Source organism: Cricetulus griseus, chromosome 4 (assembly GCF_003668045.3).
Source record: "Cricetulus griseus strain 17A/GY chromosome 4, alternate assembly CriGri-PICRH-1.0, whole genome shotgun sequence".
Taxonomy (NCBI): Eukaryota; Metazoa; Chordata; class Mammalia; order Rodentia; family Cricetidae; genus Cricetulus; species Cricetulus griseus.
Window position 1 is genome coordinate 201,300,624 of NC_048597.1, and position 13,049 is coordinate 201,313,672.

The window sequence follows — 13,049 nt, forward strand, 5'->3', positions numbered from 1 at the left end:
TTCATTCTATTAAATCTATTTAGCTTAATCTTATAAATTGATATTATTTTGAAGATGCATGTTTTGAAAGCTTTTAAGATGTTTCTATTTTGTTGTCTGGGAAATATTACTCAATGAAATGCAAATAAAAGTAACATGTATTTTCTTCTATCTTTAGGAAATAACCCTAAATGCGCCTTTAAAATTTTTGCTATTATAAATTTTTATACTGATAAGTCCACAACTTACCCATTTTAAATGATTTTCAGTGAACAATGTCATGTTTTTTGGCTAAGAAACACTATTAGGACTTACTCTCTTTACTACTTTACTATCGGTTTACTGATTGATGTGACTGTTTATACTCTATTACTAATCAAGAGAACCTATCATGGAAATGGCCAGGGGGACAGTTGATTTTAGTTGTTCCTTCACTGAGGTTCAGTCTTCCAGGTGACGTTAGTTTATGTAGAGTTAACAATGAAAACTATAATGGCTCCCTCTGTTACGGTATCTCTCATCCTGCTCTCTGCTATTCTTACCCCAACTCAACATTTCTGCTGCTCCATTTCCTCCTCTCCTCTCCTCTTCTCCTTCTCTCATTCTGCCAGCTCCCTCTCACCTACCCCCATGCTCCCAATTAGCCCAGGGGTTCCTGCCCCTTCCCATTCCTGGGGTCCATGCATTTTCCCTTAGAGTCGACTCTTCTTTTTTCCTAGTTTCTTTGGTGAAGAGGATTGTAGGCTGGTAATCCTTTGCTTTATGTCTAAAATTCATATATGAGTGAGTACATACCATGTTTGTCTTTTTGTGACTGGGTTACTTCTCTCAGGATGGTTTCTTCTAGTTCCATCCATTTGCCTGCCAATTTCAAGATTCCATTTTTTTTTCTGCTGAGTAGTACTCCATTGTTCCTTTTCCTCCACATCCTCTCCAGCATAGATTGTCATTGGTGCTTTTGATTTTAGCCATTCTGACAGGTGTAAGATGGTATCCCAGAGTTGTTTTGAGTTGCAATTCTCTAATGGCCAAGGATTTTGAGCACTTTCTTAAGTGCCTTTCAGCCATTTGTTGAGTTGGTGGAAGAATAGAGGAGAGCAGGATGAGAGATACCATAACATAGGGAGCCATTATAGGTCCAAGGAGAGATCTGGCATTAGGGAGATTTCCAGAGATATACAAGGTTGACACGAACTGACAATCTAGACAATGGTGGAGAGGATAACCTAAATGCCCTTCCCCTTTAATGAGACTGATGGCTACTTTATAGGCCATCCTAGAGCCCTCATCCAGTGGCTGATGGAAGCAGAGGCAGACACCTGCAGACATACACTGAACTGAACTGTGGAACCCAGTTGCAGAGAGAGAGAAATGAAGATCAAAGGGGTCAGGACCAGGCTGGTGAAACCCACAGAAACAGCTCGCCTGAACAAGGGGAAGCACATGAACCCCAGGCTGCTGTCTGGGAGGCCAGCACGGGACTGATCCAGGCCCCTGAACATGGATGTTAATAAGGAGGCCTCTGCACCCTATGGGGCCCCTGATAGTGGATCAGTATTTTTCCCTGGTGTAAGAAGGGACTTTGAGAGCCCATCCCACGTGAGGGGATCCTCTCTCAGCCTGGACACATCAGGGAGGGCTTAGGCCCGGCCCAGGATGATGTGGTAGACTTTGGGGAGCCCCCGTCAAGGGCTCTACCCTGCCTGGGGAGTGGAGGGGGGATGGTGTGGGGGGCAGGTGGGGGGTTGGAGGGGAGGTTTGGGGGGAAGGGGAGGGAAAGGGAAAAGGGATTGACATGTGAAGCAAGCTTGCTGAACTAATTTGAACTAATAATAATAATAATAAAAAACAATGAAACTAACCATGACATCAGGGAGTGTTACCAAGATTGCAGCTGTCACTGTGATCAAAATTTTCATGTGCTTCTTAGGTCTGGGACTGGATTATGGGAGCAATGTGGAAAAGTTTGAAACTTTGAGCTAGAAAAATCCCAAAATGCTGTTAGCAGAGCTGCACTGGCTCTTCTAGTGGCTGTTTCAATGGCCAAAAGGCAGTGAAAATTTTGGGCTGTTGAGGCCTAGTTTCATAGGGCAGCATGGACACTTAAGAACAGGGCTAAGACCATTCATGATCTACTCTGACGAAGAGCCTGGCTTTACTTTGACTATATTCAGAGAACTAAATTCAAAAGGAAGGGACTAATTTGTAAGGAAGAGGACATTCCAGGGCATGGTGTTATTGGGCTTTCTCACCACCAACATTCAGATCTTCAGTGAGAGAAAGCAACAATTAAGTAAAAAGAAATAAAAAATGTGAAGCTCCGTAAGGAAAGGTGTATAAACAGGCTCAGGGCTGTGAACAATAGAGAACAAATAACAAAGCATCTGCAGCTGTTAAAGACATTGACATCATTAACAATAAACCCTTTTCTCCATGGGAACAGTAATAAAGGTGACCCAATGGCAAGATGCCTCCCATCAAAGGTTCCCACTTGTGAAAATGAAAACTCCAGTAAAAGAGAGAGCCTGAAATGAGAATGTAGCTCATCTTCTCTGAAACCACTGCCTAAAAAAATTCTAATATCAACACGAAGAAGCTGATAAGAGTTGTGGACTTTGGGGAAGGAAAGGCAGGCCACATCTCCAACTTGTAGCCGAACTAGGCAGTGCCATCTGTGTGCAAATAGTTTTGAAGGCATGGAAGATAAAAGATTGGAATATAATAGAAAATAGCTCAGGCTAATCAATGTGGAAAAAATGTCCGAGTGTCTGGAAGGAGGGCTTGATGGGCTATGTCATGAAGCTGAAAATGTTAAGCTTAAGGTACCAGTGAGAAATGCAGAGTATTGAAGGCTCTGGGGAAATGGAACGTAGAGCTGCAGGCACAGAATGAAGGCAGTCCAAGCTAGATGTGTGGGAGGCAACAGGGTTAGACGAGGAGACCATCAATACTCCTTGGAGTCCAGATTATTATTGGATAAGCCTCAGGTGCCAGACATGAAAATTTCAGAATAAGTAATTTGTTCTGCAGATTGGGGTTTTGTTTTGTGTGACTGTTCCTACCATGACTGTTCCTTGGGTTCTTTCAGTTTGGGAGCAGAAATATTTACTCGGCCATTGTATTCTGAAAATATGTAACTCCCTTTTCGTTTTATGGGAACTGAAAATTAAGAGAGTTTAGACTTTTAAAGTATTGAAACTATTAATGACTTTGGCATTTTCAATGTAAGAATGAATATGGTTGGTATAACACGGTTATGAATTTATGGAGCTGTGAGGTTGTATAGGGATTAAATGTGATCTGTTTCAATGTCAAGTGGAGAAAGGGTGCACTTGGGATGGTTAATGTTAAACGATGATGTCAGAGTGCCATGGACTACCCCAGCTGGGTTTGGGAGTCCCATGGGATGAGGGTCCTCGAAGAATAGGTGGCTAAGTATTCAGTGGTGACAATCAGAAACAAACACAGGCAGTTTGAATCTGAGTCTGTTTTGCAGTTCTCAAGCAAGGCTTTTTTTAGAGATATTTTCTCGGGATATGTTTTGTTAAGCAAACCCAAACATATGACATTATTGTTACTTGGCACAATAATGCAGATATCCAAAACAAAATCATCCAGGGTTAACCACATATTTCTTAAATCAAATTAAAAAAATTTTATGGTCAGTTATTGTTTAACATCTATTTCATAGTTCTTGGGAGTTTTTGAAATACTAAGCGATTTCTTTCTTATTAAAAGCTTTCTTTACCAGACACTTAAAGCCTACTCTCGATGACACATGTACAGCCATGTGAAATTTTATTGCTGGAAAAGTTTTTACTATTTGTACTTATGCAAATGATGTGAATGATTTGGAAAGCATGTTTTTTTTTTTTTTTTCTGGAGATGAGTTCATGGCCAGTGACTCCATCTCAGGGGATGGTTTCTTATCTATTTCTTTTGTTTAAAATGTCAGCATAGGCTTTTAGGAACATTTCATTAATATGAAAAAAGAATAGAAGAACATAGCCCAATATTTTTCTCTGGCTGAGAGTTTCACAACCAGTTCCAGGAGCCCTCCTTCTTTTGATGTTATCACCTCAGTCTGTGGAATTGGTCACACAGAATCTACTGGATTTGATGTGACATCAGAGAATTTAGAATCTCTTGGAAGATGGGTCTTTAAGTATGCCTACATGGAAGTTTCTTGACTATGTTAGCTGATGTCTAAAGATTCTTCTTTACCGTGGGCAGCACCGTGACCTTTTCATGGAATCCTGAACTATGCAAAATGGGAAAGTAAGCTGAGCACTAGGGAACATTCATTGCTCTGTTTCTTTTCATGTGTCCAAGTTAATCTTCAACCTATTTTCTGTGTTTGTATCATTTTAAATGTCTCTATTTGTGCCAAAAAGGTGTTTAAAATTTACCCAAGTTGGAAGCTAACTAGATCTGGAAAACTAATGCTTAATTCTGTTTCTCTACTAATGAAAATATGATTTTAACTGTGGGTTATGGGTTTATATCATTAACATACTGAATTTTCTTCTTTATGGCAAGGCTAGAGAACTAACGGCATATTTGTGAGATAAAATTTTGTTTAGTTATGGTGTGTGTGTGTGTGTGTGTGTGTGTGTGTGTGTGTGTGTGTGTGTGTGTGTACACATGCTTGAGAAGTAGTTGCTAGGAAACATTTCAACTTTAATTACACATTGCTAGGAAATGAGTCATGTAGGAATAATGCAGAGAAATTTCTTATTACCTGAACTTTACACAGTAATTTGGATCCAATTGATTTGTTATCCTTTCTAGTTTCTACTCTTATAACAGAATGTATTGGACTATGTAATTTATGAAGAACAGGTATTTATATCTTACAATTTTGAAGACTGAAGGCCATGGTGAAGAACACAGCTGATTCAATGTCCTGAGAATCCTCAGTCTCTGTGATCATATTGTTACTTTGCTGCTACTTCATTCAATGCTGGACAGCACAGAAGGACAAAAGTGGCCTGATTAGTTCCCTGGAGTACTTTCATAGAGATACTAATCCCATTCACTCATCACTTAATCATATCCTACATATTCTGCCTCTTCATACTTTAGGCTTCAACATATGAATTTATGGGGGATATATGTAAGCTGCAGCACGTTGCCAAAAGCAGCCAAAAATTCATATATAAAATTGCATCTGCACAGTTAGAAAATTCTCAAGTCATTTCCAAATCAACTTTAAGATCTGTATGACTCTCTCACCTAAGTATCTTCTGAAGCAGATCAGGGTGATATGGTAGAGCTGATTCTTCTGAGACACAAATTTCCTTATGGCTGTGAACCCAGGAGGTCAAACAGTTGTATACTCCCCAAGAAAGAAAGACAATTAAGAGATAATATAGTTTTCAGAGTCCAACCCTTGAATTTTATGTCTTGAGAACAAAGTTTATCTGTTTTGCCCTCTGTATATCCTTGGAAGGGACTGGGTCTCCAAGGTTCAAGGAAAACATGCCCCATGGAATTACTGGAAATGTCTCAGGATGCAGTGTTTATATGATTTTCAATTACATCTTCTACTTTTGGCTCCTCCCACTTAGAGTTCCAGTCTTGTGCTTCTGCAGTTCAGGGGGCATGCTAGCTTTTGGGACTCCATTTCTACACAATGATACCCATTCTAAAGCTCCAAGGGACAAGAACCCAGTGAGAGCACTCTGCAAGGACCTCTACTCCATGGATCCACAGCCATTGCCCTAGTCTGTCCGTGTTTCATCTGGAGTCTAGTTGAAGGTAGCCATAACCCCATAGTTGTGCAGTAGACACACAGCAGATTCAGTACCATATGAACACGGTTGGTAGTTATTTCTGTGCCATGTGGAGAGGCATCCCAGGACACCCTGTTATGAGCATTCTTTCCTGCCAGCCTGGTCCCAGTGCCACCTCAGCCCCAAAGGAACACACGAGACTTACATTAATTATGAAACTGTTGGCCAGTGGGATGGGCTTCTTATTGGCTAGCTCTGTCTTAATTACTAACCAATTTCTATTTAAGTATTTTCACATGGTCTTATCTTACTGGAGAAAGGTCCGGGGACCTGTAACTCCTCTTGTGTCCTACATGTCGACTGACTGCCTATATTTCCCAGAATCCTCCTTGTCTCCTATCATCCTGCCTCACTGGCCACAGTGCTTTATTCATCAACCAGTAAGAGAAACATATGTAGAGAAGATGTCTCCATTAACACTCAGCCCCACTTGAGCCACATGTAGGGTATTCATAGTTCAGTGCACCAGAACGTAGGAGCTGAGATCAGCAGCAACAGTGGACAAGTAGCACCAACCAAGTGTCCACAGGAACCACATTCCCTTCTCTTGGCAATGTTCTGCTCTCATGAGCTTGGTAGGTTGAGTATCTAATGTGGCAGCATTGGAAGTCTCTGAAGTGACTTTATCAAAGCTTATCAGTCTCTGTGCTGCACCCTCCATGTTTATTTTTTTACAGGCTTAATAAATTTCCACCCCTTTATATTATGCCTATCGTTTGATTATACCTCCTATCTTTAATATGCTTTCCATTTACATACTTTTGCTATAATCCATGCTACACCCTCAATACTTGGCTGATATTTTTTTCCTCCATTAAATATTTTACTGCTTTACCCCAAAAGTCTGCCTTTTTTGAAGTCATCATACACAAACACTATTGAGTCCACTTCTTTGTTACTTTGTGAGAAGTTGTACTTTTCTCTAAGTTTCAATGCCTACTTCCTCATTTTTGTTTAAGATATTCTGTCCTTCATTAGAATTTTCCTTTATTGTTCAGTTTTGTTCCAAAATAATAATTATGACCACTAAGAAAATTTCACTATTATTACATGAACTATAAAAACCCAGAAAGTAATTGGGGTTCAAGCAGAAGGTCAGAAAATAAAGCAGCTGGCTAGTAGCTAGTACATCTACCAAGGCTGAAATGGAGATCCTATTTTCCCTGTGACTGGAAACTGAATGTCACATGAGACCCTTTGCTTCTTACTTATGTACTCCTCTAGTGCTGGGATTAAAGGTGTGAGCTCTGTTGTCCTTTTACACTGATTCACTCTCATGTAGCTCTGCTTGGCCTTGAACTCAGAGAGATCAATCTGCCTCTGTCTCCTGAGTCCTGGGATTAAAGTTGTGTGACACCACTGCCCAGCTTCTATGGCTAACTAGTGTGTCTGGCTTTGCATTCTGATCTCCAGGTAAGCTTTGTTAAATCATTAACAATATATCACCACACACTATATCTCCCCTCTTCTCGCCATCCTTACCAGACCACTGTGCTGACAAATTTAACCTAATAGGCCATTGCAAAATGATCCTGTGGCTTTTATGAACTGATTCAAGGCAGCACCTACTTCTCTAGGGCAACTTCTATGACTAGCTTTAATTGTCAACTTGATATAACCTAGAATCACCTGGTAAGAAATTCCTAATGAGGAACCATTTACATTTGGTTCGTCTGTGAAAGGGATTGTCTTTTCTTGATATTACTATTACATTTTAATATTATGTAAAATTTCCCACACAACATATTCTGTCCCTTTCTCCAACTCATCAGGTCCTTCTCACCACCTTACCCACTGAAGGTTTTGATTTCTCTAAGAAATGCACACGCGGAGGTGGTGGGCTTCCTGTTTTAGGTTAGTTTTTTGGGAGGGTCCAATCTAACGTGGGTGGCACCATTCCCTGGACAGAGGATTAGAAAGTTTGAGCTGAACACAAGTAAGCAACCAACCAGGTTAGCTTACATGCATTTACTTCTTTCTGCTCTTGATTCTGGGTGTGACTAGCTGTTCCAAACTCCTGCCACTGTAACTCCCCCACAGGATGGACTATATTTGGAACTGTGAGATGGAAAAAAAAATCCTTTCTCTCTGAACTTGTTTTATTTGCCAGGCCATTTTATCATGGCAACAGATATGGAACTAGAACACCAACATTTGTTTCAGTTCCACTAGTGAAGTTGCAGCCACATACAACAGATTAAGTCATTTATAAACAGAAAAACAAAATCTGCTCACATGGCTGGAGGTTGGGAATTGGAAACTCTTTTCTTGAAAGCCTTGTTTTGGATTCCTAGAGGTGTCTATGTGCTATATTCTCACATGGCAGAAAGACCAATAACAGACAAATACTGCATCTCACATGGCAGAAGGGGGCCTCACTAGTTCAAATCCTTAAAGGCAGAGCCCCACGACTTAATCACTTCCTAAATGTGTTCTCTCTCTCTCTCTCTCTCTCTCTCTCTCTCTCTCCTTTCTTTTCTTTATTTTTGAGATTACAATTATATAATTTCCTCCCACCCTCCCAAACTTTTCCCTATATCCTTCTCTGCTCTCCTTCAAATTTGGCCTTTATAATTGTATGCATATATTTATCTGTCTATACATATACATATGTATTCCTAAATATAACCTGAGTCTATGTAATGTTACTTTTATGTATGTTTTCAGGCCTGACTATTTGCCCCTAGACAAAAAATTGATGTGCTTTTCCTGGAGAAGACCTCCTTTTTGCTTTCCTCAGTTGCCTCTAGATGGTGCTGAGGCCTCCATGGGCATTTCCTCGACTACGTTGACATGTTCATTGGTGTCATCTTTGTTCAGCTCACATCTGAGCAATCATATCGGTGAGACTTGTGGGTGCAGTCCCTGGCATTACTAGAAGACACAATTACAGCAAACTCTGATCCTCTGGCTCTGGCAGCCTTTCTACCCCTTATTCTGTGATAATCCCTGAGCCTTGTGTAGGAATGTTTTGCAGACATATCCATTAGGACTGGGCTCCATAAATCAGTGATTGCCTTCTCTTAAACATGTCAAATTGGGTCCTAGATTAAAAATATAAATTTTGTGGGACAGATAGATACCCATAACAAAACAAGAAAACAAAACAAAAAACATGCAAAGCATATTTATCTCAAGTAATTTTGCTGTTTTCTCTTTCACCCTCATTTGCTTTGGTAATCTATTTTGCTAGTTGTTAAGGAAATAGGTCCACTTAATTCTTATAAATGTATTTGTGGTATTCATTCATTGCAACTAAAATAGCAGATTAAAAACACAAAGTTGATAAGACAAAGTCACTAATTGAACATGGTCTTATTAAAAGATTCTGCATGTCCCATGTTTACAACACTTACACTATTTGTGGCAATAATAAACATTCTTCTACAGAAGATACTGACAGATATTCAGTCCTGGAAAAAGTTTATTATGGAATCAGGAATTTTTTTATAGGAGGTAAGTTAAACTAGAGAAGTTCACCATCCAAAGAGGAAGTTTAGGGTTTACCACTTAACACCCCACAAGATGTTCATGGTATTGTTGGTTTTATGCCAGCTGACATGTTAATAGGGAGTTTCAGTTTCACTTTTAACTTGATTTTTGAAATTTCCAGTGACACTGAACATGTGTCACTTCTTATTTGGGTGTCCCAGTTTAGTGAAATAAGAACAATCTTTTTACATACTAAGTGACATTTTCTGCTGATTAGCTTTACTTTTGCTGATTTGTGGAAGTTCTTTTCTGATTATCAGACTGTTCCTAAGTTAACAATGCTACAATCATTTCTCAGATATGTCTTTTATTTTGCCTGATTTGTGACTGTAGTTTAGTACAGAAATTATGATCATAATTACTAATTATTATCAAGTGATTTGCAGTTTGGTTTGTTTTACCTGTTTTTGCTTTGAAGGTTTCTTTTTCCTTGTATGTCATTAGTTTCCTCTTTATATAATATGAATAGACATTAACTTTTATTTTATACAATGTCTAACTTCTTCACACTCAATAGGAGTCCATCTTTGCCATTGATCTCAAATGTTACTTTTGCCAGGTTCCATGTGCTCATGGTATTTTGGGGGGTGTTGTGGGGAATGGCATGTTTCTAGGTTTCCTCTTCCATGCTGTTGACTTAGAGGTCTGTAAATAAGTGCTGATTATTTTATGTGAGTTTTTATTTTTTTGTGAGCTTTCCCTTACCTATGGATGATACAACAGGCAAAAGGTAAGAGCAAGATAGGAGTCATTCAATGTCCTGCTAGAAAATGACTTGTTTTTAGGACTGTACCAGGTTACTTACTCATACAGTAGCATTGGTTTTGTTTATAAACAAGCAAATTGCATTACAGTAAGAAATAACTATAGAAGACAGAATAAAACTTTAGAATGACCAGTTTTATGATTAAAATAATTACCTATTCCATTTTAATCTTACATAAAATATAAGCCATGAGAAAAGTGATGTATAGATAAAATTGAAGTGAGACATACTTGCTTTGTAGACTTTAAGAATGACTGCTTTATATGATTTGTAAGGAAATTTCATTTTACAGCCCTTAGCTAATGTAAGTGGGACCTACAGTGTTATATGCTACAGATGGAATTGATCTGAGATCAATCCTTATAACATTAATGTAGGCCATCAGTTCTACACAAGTAAATTAAAATATGGTTTAATTAAATGCAGTTCATCAAGGTTAATAAACTATGTCCATATTACATATATATCAAAAAAGTTGTTCCCAGGGATAGGGAGACTTACATTCAACATTTGTTATTCATATTGTATTAAGCACATATACACTGTAAACATCTTAGTATGCTTACACAACGGATAATGTCATGTTTGCTCTGAGTCAGCCTTTTACCTACATGATGTCTTGGTAGTGATGTGAGTCTCAGTCATATTGGTAGAGTGTGTGAACCCCACAATCAGAGAAACCATCCCGAGGGAGAGAGTGCAGCAGAAGAGAGCCAGCAGCAGCAGCATGGATCTCAGAAACAAGGCTGACTATCTGATTCAGGGCAAGAAGAAACTTTTAATGATTGACTCTCTGTGTTCCACTTCCTTCTAAAATGTGCAATCAGGGGTGAAGAGAAGGATGGCAGAATTTGAGGACAATCAGTGGTTAATCTCTTTTTACCAGAATGTTGACTGTGACCAGTTCAGCTTCAGATTCAATTCCTGTTTCTGTTCACTGCTATCTGATTATAGGCATCACAAACTCCAGCATTCTCTTACAGTTCCATCCCTTATGCCAAACCGAGAATTGGTTAAGTTTATTTCCTGATGACATCATTAAGTTGGCTTGTAATAAGAGTACCTCAAATAACCTTTATTCTTCATGTTGCTCCTGTTCTTCAGCTAACTGCTTTGACTGAATGGGAAACAGAGAGTTTAATATTTGAAACTACAAAAACAACAACAACAGCAACAAGAAAGTCTTCCCATGGGACTGCATGCACTGAGCTATCTGGCTCATGTTCCAGCTTTGACTCTGTGACAGTGTGTGCCTCAGGACCTGAGTTCTAAAACAACACCTGCCAATTCCTGTTGGCTTCTTTATCACTGTTACTTAGAGCACTTTATATGCTGACATTGGGAAAGACAATGAAGTTCCCACAAAGAAATTATTCCTGTGGATAGGATCTAGACCCAGTCAAAGTAAACATGAGCTCAACACAATGATAAAGGTGAAATGTTAGCAATGGAATCTAATGGTTTTAAGGGAAGAAGCTTGAAAACATACACAATAGACTAATTTTTTCCTTAATATATACATATATACACACACTCATATACATATGTAAATACAATTTTACAAATATGTACAATTACTACATGGTTAAAGGTAACATTTATTAAAAGATCTGCAGTGCAATGTTAGACTTTTCTTCCCTGCATTAAACCCTAAGAGAAAGAATTTAATTGAGGACAGGTTGATTTGGATTTGGAATTTCAGAACTTTTCATGCATGTTTGGTGGTTCCATTGTTTCTGGACACAGGTTATGGCAGAGCATCCTTTATGGATGATCAGATCTCCTCCATCTGATGCACATGGAGGAGAAAGTTGCTCAACTTATGGGGGTCAGAAAGCGGTAAGGGGGAGCCAGGGATATACATTCTTTGTAGGGGTACCAAATGACTTATTTCTTTCAACTATGTCCAACATCCCACCTCCTCTTAGTAATACTATCAAATTATAAATCCATCAATGAATTCAGAGCCCTTAATGAATAGATTCACCGTTTGTGGAAAAATCCTTCAACACAAGAACATTGTGAAGAACACTTAATATTTAAACCACAGCAAACTTACCTAGGGTGATTAACATTCATGTCTCATTCAACCTAAATCTCCATGATTCATTTTGTATATGGAGGATTTTTAAATTGTTTAAACTACTTGATAATCTGTTCTCTTCTATGATGAATTTACATGTAGCCATTGTTCATTCTTCCTAGATATTTACGGGAATGCCTTGGGTAATGATCTGATAAAATGAAAACTTTAACAAATAAGCAAATGCATTCACTCTTCTAGATACTTGATTTGTGTGTTTGGAAAGATTATTTGAGATTCTTTTTGAAGAGTATTCTTATTTTTAAAAGAACATAAAGTATATTTAGCTATAATTTTGAATCTCGTTAAGTATTATTGGCAGAGGATCCTGAGTATTTTAAAGCCCAAGTGGAAGAGAGGTGGAAAGAATGAATGGCCAGAGGCAGCGGCTGACTACAAGAAAACAATGTCTTCAAGTCAAAGCAGATAGCTACACATATGAACTCAGAACCATTGTGACAACATGCACAGGGCCTGTGTTAGCCCAAGCCAGACAAAATCCCAGCATGGAGAGGGAAGTAGGAAACACAGTTCCAACCCATAGCCATGGAGCCTCTGAAAATTATTGGCAGCTGGGGAGCGGGACAGGTCATTTTATCTGAGAGTGTAATCCTTGAAGAATTGATCAAGGCCAGGTGGAATACTACACATCAAGAATATTTGGGTAGCACTTCTTGGTGTTAGAGGATTTTAAAAAATAGAAGAGAAAATTTGGTGGGTAGAAAAAAGGGGTTGAATCTTGCAGCAGGAAGGATGAATATGATCTAAACATGTATGAAACTCCCAAAGAACTAATAACAACAACATTAATACTAATACTAAATATCATCTTACAAACATTTCTCTGATGACATAGGTAATACGTTATTTCAGAGACTAAATCTTTAGAAGAATAACGAAAACTTGTCTTAAATTGTGAACTATAATTTTAAAC